Source organism: Mustela nivalis (assembly GCF_964662115.1).
Source record: "Mustela nivalis genome assembly, chromosome: 16".
NCBI classification, from domain to species: Eukaryota; Metazoa; Chordata; class Mammalia; order Carnivora; family Mustelidae; genus Mustela; species Mustela nivalis.
The window spans coordinates 14,620,146-14,639,411 of record NC_139035.1 but is presented as its reverse complement, the minus strand read 5'-3'; the positions used below and the strand labels follow the sequence as shown (position 1 = coordinate 14,639,411).

The 19,266-nt window shown below is 42.2% G+C and overlaps 1 protein-coding gene across 4 annotated transcripts in view; it reads left to right on the top strand.

Annotated features, from left to right (window-relative positions):
* The window catches only part of PTPN14 (protein tyrosine phosphatase non-receptor type 14), a 174,756-nt gene that overhangs the window by 84,859 nt on the left and 70,631 nt on the right, over positions 1 to 19,266 (top strand). Inside the window, exon 1 of one of the 4 annotated variants that reach the window (XM_082701740.1) lies at positions 5,746 to 5,886. The exons of the other annotated variants lie outside the window; for them this stretch is intronic. The gene's annotated coding sequence lies outside the window, so the exon portion shown is untranslated. Of the gene's footprint in view, positions 1 to 5,745; positions 5,887 to 19,266 lie in introns of those variants that run through there. 4 annotated transcript variants of the gene reach the window in all.

Genomic DNA, 19,266 nt, shown 5'->3' with positions numbered 1-19,266 from the left:
GTCTGTTGATGGTGGAGAATGGGGTTGTTTCTGCCAGATATTTTAGATATTTTAAGATGCCGTTGTTCCTGGGATTTAATCTTGAACGTTATTCTATGTGAGTGATGTATTGTTTGATGAGAGGAGAGAAAAATGCCTCTAAAGAATAGAGCGGTCTCCAAGGGAAAAACTGCTCCCCAAAAGAGGATTACTTGATGAAAATGTTAGTTGCCAATTGCGTTATTCTGCATTTCTGCCGAGAGGAAGCACCTGTTCTGTGTCAGTCATTTTGCTCGTCGGAGGGCGTGTAAGAACCCATACATCTTCACGATTCCCCCCTCTTCTGCAAAGAGCTGGGTCTCCAAGCAGTTTTTAGTTCATTTCCATGTATGTGATTTATTGCTGTTAGAGTTCTTCCTTGAAGCTAACACTGCTGACCCTGCTTGCTTCCTGGGGAAGGCCTTCTCGCTGTTTCAGAGAAACCCCGAGAACCTGGCAGGTGTCTTGCCCAGGCCACCTTCATGGGTGTGTAACCCAGGGGGTGGGTTGCACGGCTCTGAGCTCAGAAAGGCCCTGTGCTTGGGTTCAAGCTCTGCTGTGGCCCTCTTGAAATTCTTAATAATTTTTGAACCACGGACTCTGCATTTTTATTTTTCACTGGACTCTCTGAATTATGTTGCCAGTCCAGCCTGGGAGAGCCTCCTACTTCTAGCTCTGTTCATTCTCTTCTTTTTGTTTTGATGTTACCTTAGGATTTGTTCTCAGTAATGGGTGGATCTGCGTCTACTGTTATGGGCGTGATCAAAGAGAAAAAGTAGAAAAAAAAAAAAAAAAACCTCTCGTGGAACAAAAATAATACGTTCACTATCTATGCAAATACGAAAATACAAACGTGGCCCTGGTAACCATTTCTGCTCCTGGACCTGACTCACGGGAAAATCCTGCACAGTCCGGGAGCTGTTATAAAATCAATTTAATTTCCTTTAGGGAAGCTGATTGATTAGTGTATCTCCTTCCTCATCTAGGATTTCTTCATATTTTACTGTGAAGATGACTCTGCAAAGTTTATATGTTTCTTAATTAAATCAAGGGCACCCCTTAGCCCCTACTTAATTGTTGGTCTTCCGAATGCATGAGGGGTTGCCTGCTTGCCCCACTCCCTAACCTCCCTGTTCCGGGAAAAAGATACAGTTTGCAAGACATGCAGGAAGTTGTTAGCTATTTAGGCAACCTACTGCCATTAGAACAATAAAGTATAGGCAGATAAAGTAGAGTTAACCCTTACACATAATCTTTGTGGCTTTTAAAAAAATTCTTTCCCTTTAAGGAAGAGAAAACAAATAGTAGTAAAAATTCAGTATATTCTAATAATATCACTTGACAATATTATTCATTGTAGGTGTCCTGTAATGCATGGAAAAATGAGATTTTAGAAAAGATTTATTTATATGACAGAGAGAGACACAGCGAGAGAGGGTGCACAAGCAGGGGAGTGGGAAAGAGAGAAGCAGGCTTCCCGCCGAGCAGGGAGCCCAATGTGGGGCTCAGTCCCAGGACCCTGGGATCATGACCTGAGCCGAAGGCAGACGCTTAATGACTGAGCCACCCAGGTGCCCTGAGATTTTTTTTTTTTTTTGAGATTTTATTTATTTGAGAGAGAGAGAGAAAACAGCAGCTGGGGAAAGAGAAGGGAGAGGGAGAAGGAGGCTCAGGCTCAACCCCAGGACCCCAGGATCATGACCTGAGCTGAAGGCAGACACTTAACTGACTGAACCACCCAGGGGCCCCGAAAAATAAGATTTTCAAAAGGAAATACATTGGAAGCATCATTCATAATTCAAAAGAAGCTGACATCTGATTTTTACCCTTTGTAAAGCAAGATATACTCATGTATGTCTTAATCGTGAGTAAAGCAGAGTTTCCCCAAAACAGATGAAATAATATACCTTGAAAAGCCTTTGCTTTTAAAGTGTTAAAATGATCTCATCTGTAATCCTATAGTTAATGTGTGTTTGTCAGTATTTGATGATCTATCCTGAACTTTTCAAAAGGAAACAAGTATCGTGTTCCTATTAAGCCCTTTTGAAAATAACTTAATTTCTTAAGCAAGGGTCCTATTTGCAGTCTTTGTGTATTTCTTGCTTTCCAAAGATAAATGTATTTGCTTGTTCATTCGCTCAGTCAATTCCAAATAGTTCTTTATCAGAGTGACATTGCAGAAGACTGAGAAAGATTCCACATTTGACCCAGGGACTATCAAAGATTTGGAATCGAGCATGAACTCAAATTTTAGCATATTCTATTTTTTCAGAAGCCGAGTAGAACGTGCTGATCCCACACAGCAGTGTTTACCTTCAGCCGGGGGGTTGGAGAGAGGGGAAAACAAACAGAAGCTATGGGAAGAGGTGTTCGGTCATGCCAAAGCATGCCAGCTACGTTCTATGAAATTTTAAAGACATCCACTTCCTTATGAAGGATTCTTCGGATTTGTAGGGGTATCATTATAATGGGTGGGATCACCAGTGGTGTGGTAGTTTGAAAATGGGTTTTTGAAAATCTTGGGAGGAGAGGGAAACACAGGGAGTAGAGGTTTTAGAATCCTTTGCTCTACCTTTTTTCTGGACTCTCCGGGTTGGGACCTTAGGTTGGGGTCGAATGGGTGTGGAGGAAGGGAAGGAAGAGAGAGATGTCATGTTTTCACACGTGACAGAGACCCACAGGCCCGAGCAGCAGCACGATCTGGAAAGCACAGAAGCCTTCATGGTGCCTTATGGTAGAGCTGTTGTCTGAGCCCATCCTTGGCTTCCAGACCTCCTCTGTGGGCTTCTGTGCAAGAATGTAGTTCGCATTCCATGACATGATACAGTTTAATAGTAGAAATAACGACGCTGGCCAGCATTTGTGTGTGAGGTGCTGTGCTAAGTATCTTCAGCCATTATCTTTTTTTCAGTCCTCTCCAGAACCTATGAATTTGCGCTATTATTATCCTCTGAAAAAGGATTTTTTCCTAACAGAAGTTTTCTTACTAATAAGTAGAGATGTCATCCCTTAAATAAGCTTTGATGTTCCATTGCCCGCCAAGTACATCTGTCCATATGTCCCCGTACTCCCCAGAGTAACGGGGTTTAATTTTTTACTGGAAGTGTCAAAAAAGAATTCCAGACAGCTGACACTCCTGTGGTGAGAGGTGGTAAGCTGCTGCCGTTTGGGTGGATTCTGGTCTCCCAGTAGGTTTTGTTTCACCTGGACCATTTTCTAAAAAATTGAATTTGGATGCCTTACATGTAGGCACGCACTCTGCAGTTTGTCCCACGTCCTGCCCTGCCCACAGTGTTACGGTGGACATTCACTCCTTCCTGTGACCTGACGGGTCCTGTAGGCATTCAGACTGTGGCCACTGTCCGTGTAACGTGAAGGACTTCTCAGTATTGGGTCAACGCATACCTTTTCATTGGCCCAGTTGGCTTTATGCCACTCGGCGTCTCACCGTCTAAATCCTTTGGCTACCTCCGGAGACCGTAGCTGGATAGCGGAGGATCATTTCCTTGAAGCCCTCATTTGAAAACTTTGTTTCTGTGTAAAATCACTCCAGGGTGCTAGATTACATGGCCCTGCACTTTCTGTTATGGAGATGCAGCTCAGATTTTCCAGATTTTTCTCCTTACTGCTTTCAGCATCTGCTTCATTCATAAAGGGTTCCATCCAGAAGAAAGGTACGAGATGTTCTGTAGGCCAACAGAAAAAAAGTCACCAAGATCATAAGCAAACATGGTCTGTTTGAGAAAGTTTGGTTTTTCTTCTATCAAGACAGATCAAGCTTTACTAAAACTGTAGTTTATATCTAAGAATCGAACATCACACATTACAGAGACCAGTCGCTTCATTTTACAGATGAAGAAGCAGAGCCAAGAAGATAAAGGGACTTTGCCCATTGTCACACTTGGCCCATCGACAGAGCCTGACTCTTCCTGAGGTGCTCGGATGATTGTATGTGGACCAAGCAGGCAGACACGGCAGAGCCCATGGATGGGATTTGTGTAAACTTCCAGAACCCCTTGCTCATCTTCCTCTCCCTTGCCCTGAGACAGCTGAGACACACTGGAACTGGAAGAGATGAGTTTTGTCCAAGGGAAGGAAGTAGTTCAGACAGAAGGAACAAAGAGCAGAAGAAAACAGGCACTTCTTTGAATGGAGTCATTTAAATAGTGAGCATTATGTAGAGGTTGGAACTAAGATGGGTTTTATTTAATGTTTTTATCAGTCATCTGCAGCCCTGGGCACGGAGGGAAAGTGCCAAGCTTTCAGAAGACACGAAGCCCTTTAGAAGAGTAGAAAATTGAGACAATGGAAATAAACAGTAGAAAGGTGTCAGCTGGTGTCAGGTTACCAGGTGCGACGATGGAATAACGATCCTCCTTTCTGGTGCGGTTTGGGAAAGCACGTGGAGCGGGAGTCATCATGGGGGGACATGTTGCAACACGTTTCATTTTACCCCAGCCGAACTCTTTCCAGGTCAGCCCGTCAGTCTTCGCCTGCAGCTGGGGAGAGAGCGTAGAGTGCTCGCCAGCATGAAAATGTGTTACTGTTATTCAGGGCAAAGTCCAGCAAATTTTATGTAAGTTGAACGACAAGCAAGTTGGAAACATGATACTTTAATAGAAACTCATGGAGATAAAGCAATGTTAGAAACACGTGTTTTTTGACCAGGACAGATGTTGTGAAGGAGGTAGTCAAGACATTCATGATGATAACTAAAGCAGGAAGCCTGTAGATCTGAGGAAAACTGGGAAAGTTCAGTAACTCGGATCCTCATAATAAACCACCAACTATGGATCCTGATGGAAGAATTCGAAGGCAGGTTATTATATCTGCCAGGCTGTGTTGTGTATTTAGAATGATGGATGGAATCAGCAAAGACTGGTGTTTGGTCTAATCTTCCCCAAAAAAGGGGGGGGGGTGGATAAAACGTTGTTCAAAAACAAAACAACTTTAGTATTAGTAGCAGCACACACCTGTAGTCAGAAGACCTAACTCTCAGGTATTTGTTTCTTGGTCAGTCTCTGTAAGTCCCCCAAACTCGCCTTCTGTGTTTATTGTCAGGAAATGATATTAACAGCTTCAGAAAACACCTATCAGTGCGTTCAGTGCATAGTAGATATCCAGATGTTTGTGTTTTTTTTTTTTTAATTAGGAGGTAGTGACAGATTGCTGCGTCCCTCAGGAAGCTGTTGCAGGTAACTTAACAGTCACCTGGCTGAATGAGTCCTGGCCCACACCACCTGGAAACACCCAGGGAGGTGCATTCTGGGAAATGTAGTTCAGCCTAGCCAAGTTGAAACATTGCAGAGCCACCAAAGGGCTTAGTACATAATTCATGATTAGCAGAGTCCAAATCACCGTTCAATGCTGTTGCATCCACAGTTGGTACTGACTTGTGAGTTCCAGAAGACAAAATTACTCTATTTAAAAGTTTTAATGTGGTTAAAGAGAACTCAGATTTGTCCCATATTTTCTTGGACACTGTGTGAAGATAGAGTTGCAAAAACTCATTCAAACAAAAACTGTGTTGTTACCATAAATACCTGCTTCCCAAGGAAGTTCTCCATCCTCATGCCACTCCCACGTCGGGGAGCAGATCTGATCCAGACGGCCCAGGCTGGTCCTCTCGCTCTGCGGACTTTCTCAGATGAGCATGAGTGAAGAGGATAAGGCAGGCCTGGCCTCGCAGCTTCACAGATGGTCAGAGCAGCTGCTCAGGGTCTTGAAGCCAGGCTGGGCTGCAGCAGGAGGGACCAGGCTGACCTGATGCTAATCTTACAGTCCTTGTAACTTGAAGAGGGTGTAGTCCGAAGAAGATAAACAGATTCCAATTAAAGATTATTTAAGAAGATGATTGATAGACCCTTGGTAAGTGATTTTTTTTAAGATTATTTATTTGGCAGAGATAATAAGCAGGCAGGAGAGAGAGGGGGAAGCAGGTTCCCTGCTGAGCAGAGAGCCCGACTCGGGCTCGACCCAGGAGCCTGGGATCATGACTGGAGCCGAAGGCAGAGAGAGGCCTTATCCCACTGAGCCACCCAGGCGCCCCAAGTGATGATTATTTTATTAAAAAAAAAGCAAAATGGAGATATCGGGAGCCTGTTGACTTTTGAAATGTGGTCCTTAGCAGAATTGCCCTTGGCATTCCTTAAAAATTCAGATTGCTCTGCATCGCTCTCGACTTCCGGAATCAGAATCTGTTTTTATTTAGTGCCACAGGTGATTTTTGGACTTACTTAAATTTGGTTAAATGGAGTGCAGCTATACCTTGATGTTCTTGCAGCAGTCACTGGTGTTTTATGTTAGTGTATCGATGTTAGGAACAGGGTGGATTTCAAGGCAGTGGGATCAGGTTGAAATAGTTGCAAAGTCCAGAACACCTGGTTTAGGTTGGGAAATTTAGAGGATGGATGGTGTGGACTTATTTGCAGAATAACTGTGGGCATCTTCATGGGATCCTCGAATATACAGAATGGGAACACAAGGTTCTGCAGGAATTTTGGTCAGTTTGTATTTCCTCAACTTTAATATGTAACATTTTAATCTTTTAATTTGGTAAATTTTGATAATGCAGTATAGATTATACATAATGTATGGTTTGCATTATAGGGGCAGTACTGTAGCAAATGTTTAGTATTCCGTGCATCTATAATAAAGGCAGTAATAACAACTGGCCTGAATTATACTATATTAGTACTCTAGAACCTTAAATGAGACCCTTTCCACTATTTCCCCAGACTTTGACATTGTAGACTTAAATTTAAGAAAATGAGAATTTTTCAAAATTGAGAATTCTGTTCTTGGATTTCTCTGGTTTGTTGATTTCTACTGCATTTAGGTAAATAAAAGACAAAACAATAGGTAAATAGAGAAACGGGAAAAGATCATTTCAGACAAGTGCAAGTCTAAAGCTGTGAAAACATTAGAGTTTCTTTTCATGATCAGTTTTAAAAAAATGTATATTATTTTCCTAGACTGGTTCATTGAATCTTTGATTCGAAATACCAATAAGAAACACAAGATATTTAAGTAAAAAAAGATTTTTTTAAATACAAAGGCTCCCTTCCAGATAGGATTTATCTTAGTTTTCCAAACAAACTTTTACGACCCCCTCCTTATATACACGGAGATATTCTGTGTTGCTTCTGCACACGTAACCCCTCCCATGATTTTGTGATGTGCTCCCTCTTGTTATGAGTAGTGAATGTGTTGCCCTGAGAGCTAATACTCTGACAGTATTTCACCAAAAAATTCCATGTTTATTTTTTTTTTAAAGGCCTGGAAATATTTTATCCACAGGAAGTTGGAAAATAACCAGAGATAGGAAAACTGTATTCTTTATACCCGGTTCATGTTCAAAAGAGTGTCCCAGATTATTTAACTATTATTCTCCCAAAGTAGGCATTTTTCCTTCCTCATTTAATGTGATTATTTGCTAATTTATAACATTGTATAATTATAACCACAGTATAATTAGAAATGCATTTAGAGCTTTAAACATATAGATAGTAGAAGAATGTTGAATTGAATTAGAGATTTTTATCCATTGCTCTTTGATACTTGGATTTTACCTGAAAGCACATACATGAAACAAACCTAAAACATTTTACTCCTCCTTACCCTTGACTCGGTATATAAGTAATTGCATTAGAGGCTATTCAAATAGAAGAGAGAATCAATCTAGCCTTCTGACTGTGGGGACTGTAATATACATAGTTAATTGTCTACAGTAGTGTCTGCTAGAATGATGAAGGGGGCTCATTTGGGCATTGTATGGATTCTTTTATGATTTTCATTTCAGAAACACAGAATTTTGTAATGACAAAAGACATTACAAATCATCAAATCTGACTCCCTTGTATGAAACCAGCCTGATCAGAGCCTGCCCGAGCATTAGCTCCCCATGCCTGTATGCTGCGCTCCACACAGTCCAGCCCCTGCCGCATTCCTCCCACCTCCACCTTGACTTTCAGAAGTCCAGGGACTGGGTGGGTGTCTGTTCTTTGCAAGGAAGTTTGTCCTTCTGCCTTTTTTTTGGGAACCTCAATCTTTACCCAGGCTTACTCCAGTTTCCCATAATTTTCAAATGTCTTTAATATCTGTTTCTCATAGATTCCTTGCCTTCTGTTTAAACGATGTTTTTTTTTTCTCTATCTTAAATACTAACCACAAAAGTTATACTTGTGTATATTTATACACCTTTATACATCCTAATTACTACTGACTATCTCTGTTACCTTCAGATGTCTGATTTTTGGCTCATTTTCTATGTATTTACTCGCTGCCTTCATCATTTTTTGTTTATTGCATCCTTTGAGTCCTTGAAAAGTTATGTAGCTGATTTTGCTCATCTTGGCCTCTTGACGGTTACTAAAGGACACCCCCACCTCTGAACCAGTGGCCTTTTCTTACTTCTGTTCTCTTCACTCACGGACAGCACTAGACAGAAAGAGTCCACTTCTTGAAATCCTCCTCCTACTTGACTTTTGGTACCTTTCAAGCTTCATCCAGTCTCGGACCTACTGCTTTTCATCTTCTGATCCCCAATTTGCCAGAATTCTGTCCTCCTAAATATTTTTCTCTTTATATACGATCTGCAGTAGACCTTAATCATTTTCAGCCTTTAGGAGTAGTTCCTGACAGATGCGTCTTGATTTGGTATCACCCACATCTTACTACTTACCTGCTGGCAGGACAGTCTTCCATTCATTCACTCACTCACTCACTCATTCATTCATTCATATAGTTAATATCTACTATGTACAAGACACCAGAAGTATACACACGATACAGCCTCTTTCTCCAGGAGGATGCATTCATGGGAGCCCCGTGCTCTGTGTCGCATTCTTGCTTCAGGCTCTTCGGGTGATGATGGCCACTACCATTTGTCGAACATCTCTACACAGGACGCTTTGCTCACTCTATCTCAACCAGTCCTCATAGGAACGAGAAAGATAGACCAATGAACTATTTTCCTCCTGTTACTTTCTGTTAGCCTTACATTTAAATTATTCCCTAAATACTTTCTGACCAGCTCTGGTAGACTTTTCTCTTGGAGTCACATTGTCACCTTCTGTTACCAGTATATTTTAGATAAACTGTTGAATTTACAGACGGTGCAGAAATCAAAGTGTACGACTCAGTGAATTTGTACAACACAAATACACCTCTGCAACCAATGCCTAGATTAAGAATTGAAACATCTGGGGCGCCTGGGTGGCTCAGTGGGTTAAGCCTCTGCCTTCAGCTTGGGTCATGATCTCAGGGTCTGGGCTCGAGCCCCGCATTGGGCTCTGCTCAGCAGAGAACCTGCTTTCCCCTCTCTTTCTGCCTGCTTCTCTGCCTACTTGTGATCTCTGTCAAATAAATAAATAAAATCTTTAAAAAAAAAAATTGAAACATCCTTCTTCATGTTCCTTCTCAACCTCTGTCCCCTGAGAGTGACCACTAGCCTGACTTCTGACAACATAAATTGGTTTTGCTTTGATTGTTTTTAAGGTGGAATGATAGAGCATGTGCTCTTTGGTGTCTTCTTTGACCAACATTTTTTTTTTTAATTTTATTTATTTATTTGACAGAGAGAGCGATCACAAGTAGGCAGAGAGGCAGTCAGAGAGAGAGGAGGAAATAGGCTCCCTGCTGAGCAGAGAGCCCAATGTGGGCCTCGATCCCAGGACCCTGGGATCATGACCTGAGCTAAAGGCAGAGGCTTTAACCCACTGAGCCACCCAGGCGCCCTGACCAACATTTTTTGAGAGTTATCTGTATTGTTGAGTGTAGTTAGAGATTGGTAATTTTCGGTGCTGCATAATATTCCAGCACAGGGAGATATATATATATATATATATATATATATATATATATATATTTTTTTTTTTTTAAATTGAAGTGTTACTGATGCTGTACAGTATTCTGTTAGCTTTAGGTGTACATCATAGTGATGTCAATATTTTTATACATTATGAAATGTTCCCTGTGATAAGTCTAATTACCATCTTTCACCATATAAAATTATTACAATATTGATTGCATTTCCTATGTTGTATATTACATTCCCATGACTTACTTATTTTTTTAAAAGATTTTATTTATTTATTTGAGAGAGCGAGAGAGAACATGAGTGAGGAGAAGGTCAGAGGGAGAAACAGACTCGCCGTGGAGCTGGGAGCCCGATGCGGGACTCGATCCCGGGACTCCAGGATCATGGCCTGAGCCCAAGGCAGTCGCCCAACCAACTGAGCCACCCAGGCGCCCATGACTTACTTATTTTATAGCTAGAAGTTTGTACGCTACATTTTACTCATCCTGCTGTTGAAGGACAACTGGATTGTTTCCATTTTGGAGCTATTATGAACTGTGCTGCTGTTTTACATTTCTGGTACGTCATATGGGCATCCCAGTGCATGTCCTGCGGACGCGTGGCATCCTTGCACATGGTTTCGATGCATGTACTCATTTCTGCTGAGTATGTATACACAAATTTTACCCAGCAGTTCTCCAAAATGTTTATTACTGCCAGCAAAATAAAAAGCACATTTTTAAGGCTGAAAGTTTTTAGATACTTGAGGTTGCTGTCCTTTTACTCTGTATATTGAATTCGTCATTCACTAAATATTTATTGAGTGCCTACTATGTTTGAGGCCCTTAGGTTACATCTGCAAACATAAAAGCCAGTGCTCTGGCACTTAGTTGCAGGTCAGTAGGATTATTGATCTTTCTTAATAGGAACAATAACGGTGACTATTAACATTATTGAGAATGTACTTTGTGGCAGGGCACAAGTCTAAACTCTTTATATGTATGAAGTCATTTAGTTCTTAGGACAACTTTTGGAGTTAGCACTATTATTATTCTAATTTTACAGAATAGGAAACTAAGACACAGGGAGGTTGTATAACTTAGCCGCAATCACAGTATGAGTAAGTGACAGAGCCGTGATTTGAACCTACAGTGTGGCCCAAGAATCCACGTGTTTCCCACTATGCTATACGTATCTTATTTAAATCCGTTATAGCCTTCTCTGCCCCTACTGCACGTTTTCTTACTTGCATCCTGAAATACGATGAAGTGGGTAAGAGCACAGGCTTTTGAATCCGTTAGGCGTGGATTTGAATCCTGCTTCTGTTGCTTTCTCTCTGCCCTCAGGGAAGTTATTGGTCCTTCCCCAAGACTCAGTTTCTTCATGAACAGAGGGATCCTTAGTGATTGAACTGGTTAGTAAGTGGAAAAGCATGCTCTGTAGTGCCTGACCACCATTCCCATTATTATTTGGCCTCTTGTGTCTCTACAGTCCATCTGCTAATACCGTGTAAATGCAGGGGCATCGCGGCGGCTCAGTCGGTTAAGCCTCCGACTCTTGGTTTCAGTTCAGGTCAGGATCCCAGGGTCATGGGACCACACCCTGCATCAGCGTCCACGCTCTGCTCCTCCCCACGCTCACACGTATGCGTGTTCTCTCTCTCTCTCTCTTTCTCTAAAATAAATTTTTAGAAAACACAGTGTGCACACCAACTCTAAGCATCCTTCTTAAAGGCTGTTTTCATAATTTCCTTATCAAAAATGTTTAATGACTTGGGATGCCTGGATGGCTCAGTGGGTTAAGCGCCTGCCTTCAGCTCAGGTCATGATCCCAGGGTCCTGGGATCGAGTCCCGCGTTGGCCTCCTTGCTCAGCGGGGAGCCTGCTTCTCCCTCTGCCTGCTCTGCCTGCCGCTGTCCCTGCTTCTGCTCTTTTTCTCTCTCTGACAAATAAATACAATCTTAAAAAAAAGTTTAATGACTGACCATTGCCTGGCAGGTAAAGACAAGCATACGAAGACACGGAAGCATTGCAAGTGTGCATCCCCCTTCTTGCCCCCTACTTTTCCCACAGATCTTTACTTCTCTATCTGATCTACTCAGTATTCGGCACCCTGGGCTTCTCCTTCCTGGGGTCTTTGCTAGTCACTGAGGTATCTCCCTTTTCCTTTTGCCTTTTATCTGGGAAGCCTCCTCTGCCTTCTAGATTCATCTCTGGGCATTCAGTCCACCCATGTATTATTTTCTAAGTGTAAAACCACTGTAAGATGCTGAGTGGCACACTATGCCATTCCTGTCCTGAATGGGTTTTCCCCTCTATAAGGAAGATTCGATGGTCACATAAATACACCTACCACTACAGGGTAGTGTATGATAGGTACCTACTGGGGGTATCCTTCATGGGTGTGGTGGTGAGGAGAAACTTTGGCAAGGTATTTTAGGGCTTTCCAGAGAAAAAGATCTAACAGGATAACAGTATATGTAATATATATCTACATACACACAGATTGATTTATTTTAAGGAACTGAATCACATGATTTTGAAAGCTGGCAAGTCCAAAATCCGCAAGGTAGTTCTGCAGCCCGGAGGCCTGAAGACCCCAGGAGGAGTTTGAGGTTGAGTCCAAAGGTGGTCTGATCGCAGAATTTCCTCTTCTTCGGGGGAGGTCAGTCTTTTTCTTAATGTTGTCAACTGACTGGATGGGGCCCACCCACGTTATGGAGAGTCCTCTACTTTACTCAGTCTACCGATTTAAATGTTTATCTTATCTAAAAATTACCTCCACAGACACATCTAGAGTAATCTTTGACCAAACTCTCTGGGTAGTATGGCCCTAGTCAGGCTGACACAGAAAATTAGCCGTCACAGAAAGTATCTGTTGAACTGGGCTTTGAAGAAGACATTGGGCTGTGATAAGTGAATCAAGACTGTTGGAAGGGAAGACGAGCCCGCTGAGGGTCTATAAGCCTGTTTTCTCCCCCAACATACCCAAAGGGTGGCTCCCTCAACATACCCTCAGTAGCAGGGGCTCACTGGTGGGTGAAGGTGGGAAGAATGAAGAGAAAATGTTCTGAGGAGAGGAAAATTGGAGTGTAAACACCTCACGGATGCCGTAGAATATGGTGGGAAGGAGCCAAGTGTAGCAGACAGAGCCCTGGGTTTATGTTTTGGCTCCCTCACTCCTTGCGTAGCTGTGTTTGAGCTGACTACCATCCATGAGCCTGTTTTCACAAAATGGAGATGATGAAGCTTATTCCTTCCTTCTGCCAACAGAGACATATCTGTTTGTCCAATTATATTGAGTCAATGTGGTTTCAGCAAGAAATAGAGAAAAACAGGGGCCGGCAATTTTGCGTTGCTCTTGGTGCCCCCATTAACTTGCTATGTGACCTTGGGGAAACCGGTTAGCATCTCTGTTATCTCCCTAATCTGTTAAATAGCTCCTTTATCACCGCAGAAGTTGAAAATTTCTAACTTACAGAAATAATTAAATGATTTTACATAAGGTTTTGATTTATTGGAAGAAAGGATTTGTTGAAGGACAAGACTTTCCTGTTATTATTGGGTCATAGATTCTTGGTATGAAGTCTTGTTCTGCATCTTGGAACTAAATTATGTAATTTCTTCTTTAGAGTTTTCAAATGGTGATTCATTAAGGAAAAATATTACCTTCCACATCTAGAGTACCCAGTATTTTCATTATAGAGGGGACACTTTTCTTTTTTACTTTTTCTCCTCATTGTAAAGCCCTATGTTTTGAGATTATTCATTTATTTTAGAGAGCGGGGGGAGGGGCACAGGGAGAGAGAGAATCCTGAAGCAGATTCCCCCCGACTATGGAGCCGGATGTGGGGCTCAGTCTCACGATCCTGGGATCATGATGTGAGCTGAAGCAGAGGCTTTAACCCACTGAGCCACCCAGGCACCCCTCTATAAGTATTTTGTTGTTAAATATTACATACTTATCCTTCACACTGAATAATTAATATAGTTTACGATAATTTTGCGTGATCGATATTTTAGTTCACTTGGACAGCCGTTTTGGACAATGTGCCAGTCACTGTGGCATTTTCATTCACTCATTCACAGATGTGTCTGTGCCTTCAGTGAGTATTCACTGAACGTCTTTTGTGCATTAGGAATCTTCCAGGTACTGGAGATAAGGCCATGAACAAAACAGACAAAATCCCTGCCCTCATGAAGGCCACATTTTTAAAAATATTCATAGTAGATTTTGAGTGGCTTCTTCCATTTTTATAAAATTCTGGTTGGCAATCATGGGAGCATATGGTATCCTAGTTATCGGTATGATTAACATTAGATACCTAACTGTAGTCTCTAAAAAGAGTATGAAACAGTGTTGCTCAAGTTCCCAGATAATGATATATTTTCATGTGCTAATTATTCCAGATCCCCTCCATAGAGAAGGTGATAAACATATAGAAGAGTTTATATAAGCACTTATAAGTGAAGATGTTTTCCATTGTATATGCTTTATTTTTTAATATTTATCGCCTATCTACTTATGTATTTATTTCTTTTAAAGATTTTATTTATTTGCTGGTGAGAGAGAGCACGCACAGGTAGGGGGACCAGCAGGCAGGGGGAGAAACAGGCTCCCCTCTAAGCAGGGAGCCAGATGCCATGCCAGGCTTGATCCCAGGACTGCCTGAGCCAAAGGCAGAAGCTAAATGACTGAGCCACCGAGGCACCCCTATGCTTTTTTTTTTTTTTTTTTAAGTTTTATGTATTTATTTGAGAGTGAGAGCATATGAGCAGGGGAGGAGCCGAGGGCAAAGGACAAGCAGATTTCCCGCTGAGCACAGAGCCCGACTGGACTGGACCCAGGGCTTGATCCTACAGCCCTGAGATCACAACCTGAGCTGAAACCAAGAGTCAACACTTAACTGACAGAACCACCCAGGCGTCCCTTCCTTTGCATATGCTTTTGATCAAATTCTCCTCCTGACTTACTTTAAATCTTTGTGATCATGACTTTTACAAGAAAAGCAGTCTGTGGATAAATGTAGTCATGCCTTTCTGTCCAAAGTGATGGAAGTTACACAGGATGTGCTGACTTGAGAAAGTGGAGTAATACTTGGGACTTAGTGCCATGTACAGGACTTTGTCGCCAGGTTAAAGGTGACAGTGACTTGAAATGAGTTTTCATAAAAGTAATAAAATTCTTAATTAAAAAAATGCATGACGAGTGGCTAAGTAAATAATTGAATATATTTGATTTTTTAGGGCATGTTTTTGGGTCAAGTTATACTGCAAAGACCATTTTTAGTCTTATTATTCTTTACTTTGATGATATTGGGCGAGTTTTATTGTTGTTGTTGTTTTTTAAGTATGACCGTTTTCTAATGGAGATCACATGGGAAGTGGCCATGATTTGGCTTCTTCAGAGGTTTTGCCAAAGATGGAATGAAAGTAGTAGTTCATTTCCCATTTCCTACCACTTAACCTTTGCCCATTTCACACTTGCTACACAGGTCTCCTCACCTATCTTGGTCTGCACGGAAAATTCATATCATAGAAAACAGGTAGAAATACCTGAGCTTCATTCTATAAAGTTATATCTTATACAGAAATAAGAAGCAGAGGATTTAGGGGACAAGGAGGAAGAAGAAGAATGATGAACAAAAGAGGAAATCTATTACTATATCAAAAAGATCTCCCCCCCAACTTAAAAAGTGATGAGATCAGATGTTTGACTGAAGTGGTTTGATGAATTTACAAGTTTTAGTGGAAGATAATCTGGTTATAATTTTATTAAAGCAATAATTCAGTCTATTTTCCCCAGAAGACAATTTTTATTGTCAGGGCGCCTGGGTGGTCAGTGGGTTAAGCATCTGCCTTTGGCTCAGGTCATGATCTCAGAGTCCTGGGATCGAGCCCCACCTCGGGCTCCTTGCTCAGTGGGGAGCCTGCTTCTCCCTCTGTGTGCTGCTCCCCTGCCTGTGTTCACTCGCTCGCGCACGCTCTCTCTCGACAAATAAATAGATAAAATCTTTAAAATTTTTTTAAAAATAAAATTTTTATTTCCATGGCTCAGGCCAGAGCTCTCGCTGGTGTCCCTGAGGGTACCTTCTCATGCAGCCCAGATCCAGCCTTCAGAACGCGTCTGGAGCCTCACGGTCTCCTGCACACGCACTGCTTTATGTATTTATTTGAGACCGCTGACCGCTGTCCCGACTTCCACTCTAGCCCCTCACAGGCCAGTGGCTAGGTTGCAACCAGCGCCTTTCTTTCCAGTGTGTGTCCATTAACGTGGCTTCTCTGCTCTGCACCTTCTGCTGCTTTGCCACCTCACTTGGAATAGTCCAGATCCTTCCATCACAGTTCGCCTCTGTGACCTCTCCCCCATCGTTCCCTACCGTTTGTCCCCTTGCTTGCTCCTTGCTCCACGGGCTTCCTTGCCATCCTTGAACACACCACTACACCTGTTCCTCCCGGCCCTGTGTCTGCTGAACTGAGCATCCCTCCTCCACGCGTTGGGAAGGCTAACTCCTGGTTTCTTTCAGGTTCTGCTTAGAGTTCACCTTACCAGAAAGACCTTTCTTGACCACCTCCTACTTTGTTACTCTCCATAGCTTTTATCTGATTTCATCTCAGTGAACTTATGTGTTTACTTAATTATTGCTTATTGTCCTCACCGGAATGTAAGTTCCTTGAAGGAGAGCAGGGTCTGCCATTTTTAGTTCGCGGCTACCTCCCTAGTGTTGGGACCATCCCTGGCACATAGCACGTGCTCACTGAGTTTTGACGAGTGGCTAAGTAAATAATTGAATATATTTGATAGTAAATTTCTAATAGTTTGCCAGTAAATGAGGTCTAAGTTGATGTAATTTTTAAATAGAAGTGCAGAGGCTAAGAAGCCTCTTACAGAGGCTAAGAAATCATTATAAACCTAGAGGTTGACAGCTTTTATAATGATTTCTAGCCAATGGATTTTGGGCTGGTTTCATGAGCATATTTAAATAGGGGAGGCCATATATTTTCTGCAGGCTTAATTTTTAGGAGAAGCCTCCTGAGCTTTTTGTTTAAAGGGGAATTTGAGTACTGACTGAGTACTTCTCTTGTATAAGAATCCTGTCCTTTGAACATGGAGTTATGCCCACTGGGCATGCTCTGTATAGCCACTGAGTATCCAGAATGGACACCCTTCCTTGGTTTTATGCCCCTGTGAGTTCTTGGCTCCTAAAGAGGCATTTGATGTGTTCCTATACTAATGAAATAGTTTTGGATTCTTAAACTTAAAATGTGTTTATAGCAGCCTTCTCCATGAGATGGAAGAGATGGGTTTTCTCTGACATGCCAATTACAGTTCTGTGCTTGACAGTCCCCCTTCTTTGTCCCCCTACCTAGACAAAGGGCTTCCTTCCACCTGTGTCTCTTGTCTCTGTAGATCATCATTTTCTTTTCAAGGAAATGGCATTTTCTACTTTTAAGTTTCCTGTGTGTTGGGGGATATGAAAGACTGCCTTCAGAGACTGGGACAGTTAGAAAACCACACTCCAAAAGAAGAAAGGGCATCCAAAAGTATTTCTTAAATTGCATCCAACAAAAGGAGTATCTCCTCCTTTAATCCTAGAGCCCTAGATGGGGGTTGAAAGGAAGAATTGTAGACAGACATTTCCATGCCTGAAAATGTCAAGTGCAATTTTGGCAGACAGCACAGCATAGGAAGATGCTAGATTCTTGGGCAGTGAGATGTTTGCTGGTTTGGTATTTTATCTTTGGCAGTGCCTGCCACACTTGATATCCTCAGCTGCTTTTGAAGATTCTGCAGAAGAAGAGTGTTCATTTCCAGCAGCATAAATCCACCGAGTGGTCCCTGGATTCATGTTGTAATGTGTTTACAACTTCCTGTAGTTTTTCTCGTCCTTCCAATTCTTCCTTTCAGATTTACGCTCCAGGCCAAAAGGAACGACAGACCATGCTGGTTGACTGCACAGGCACAGTGTCCTAGTGAAGGAGCGCTTGACTTGGGGCACCTGGGTGGCTCAGAGGGTTAAGCCTCTGCCTTCAGCTCAGGTCATGATCTCAGGGTCCTGGATCGAGCCCCACACTGGGCTCTCTGCTCAGCAGGGAGCTTGCTCCCCTCACCCACCCCCTGTCTACCTCTCTGCCTACTTGTGATCTTTCTCTCTCTGTCAAATAAATAAATAAATAGTTAAAAAAAAGAAAAGAAAAGAAAGAGCACTTGACTATAAAATCAGAAGACCTGGCAAGTCACTTTGCCTCTCTGAGTTTGCATTTCCTCGTGGGTAAACGCGAAATGTGTGACCCACCGTCTCAGAGAGTCTCTGTGACTATGAAATGACCTGAACTGTTGCACCCGAAAACACACGGAGAACTATGCCGTGAATGTCAGACATCGTTGCCATGAAGGATTATTCGACTCTTCTAATTCCTTAACATCTAGAGAAATTCATGGCAATTTCCGTCGTGGAGAGTTAAGTCTCCAAAGCGTTTGAGAGACATGTGGTCTATTTTTATTATTTCTTGCAGAGTATAACCTAGCAACGATGGAGAGTTTCTTTCAGCCAGTCTGTAATTAACTGGCCCTTAAGGAAGGCCACGTCACATAGGGCTGTCATGATGTCTTGCTCCAACGTACATGTGCAGTAAGACCTACTCTGTGTTAGGTGTTGAGGGGGAAATCGAAAGATGAACAAAACAAGCTTTTAAAATAGCCAAGGGAGCAAAGTAAATATTCATAATTAACTGCCTAGTCAGTACCATGTTAGTTACAAAATGCACTGAGAACAAAGAGGAGGGAATGAAATATTCTAATTCAGTGGCTGGGGGAAAGCTTTATATTGTGTAATACCTAGAGTTTAGGTGATTCTGGGTTTTTGTTTTGCTGCTGAGTCCAGTGTTATCATATGCCAACTATTTGGTTGGCTAACTTCCAAAGAAGCATTCTTTTTGGCCACTAGGTTTCTCTGAGTCAGTAAATGATTATAATGCTTTTTGCACAGTTCCCAAGTCTGAGATCCTCTGCTGGATCTGTGAATTACTGAACAAAGAGGGGTGGTTCCTTCCCCCAACGTACTTGTGGGCTCAGTGGAGATGGGTGAGCTTATCGTCATTAGAAATGTATAGAATCTGTGATATTGAGGAACTGTGATTGGTGAGAGGTTGGACATGGATCTTACCAATCAGATTCAAAGTGGGGTGGGCTGAGCAGTTGTCTCCCAGTAGGGTCCATTCTGTGGAAGTAAAAGTCATCCAGTGGGGTCTCCAGGGAGCTCCTGTATTTCTGACTGCTGGGCAGAAATAGCAGTTCTTTTGCTATTTCTGATAAATTTCCCATCCAGCGCGCGCGCGCGTGTGTGTGTGTGTGTGTTTCTCTCAGTGTTTTAAAATATACTTTAATGTGGTAATTTTTCCAGTACTTAGATGTTTTTAAGCCACAACTATGAGAAAATGTACATGAAG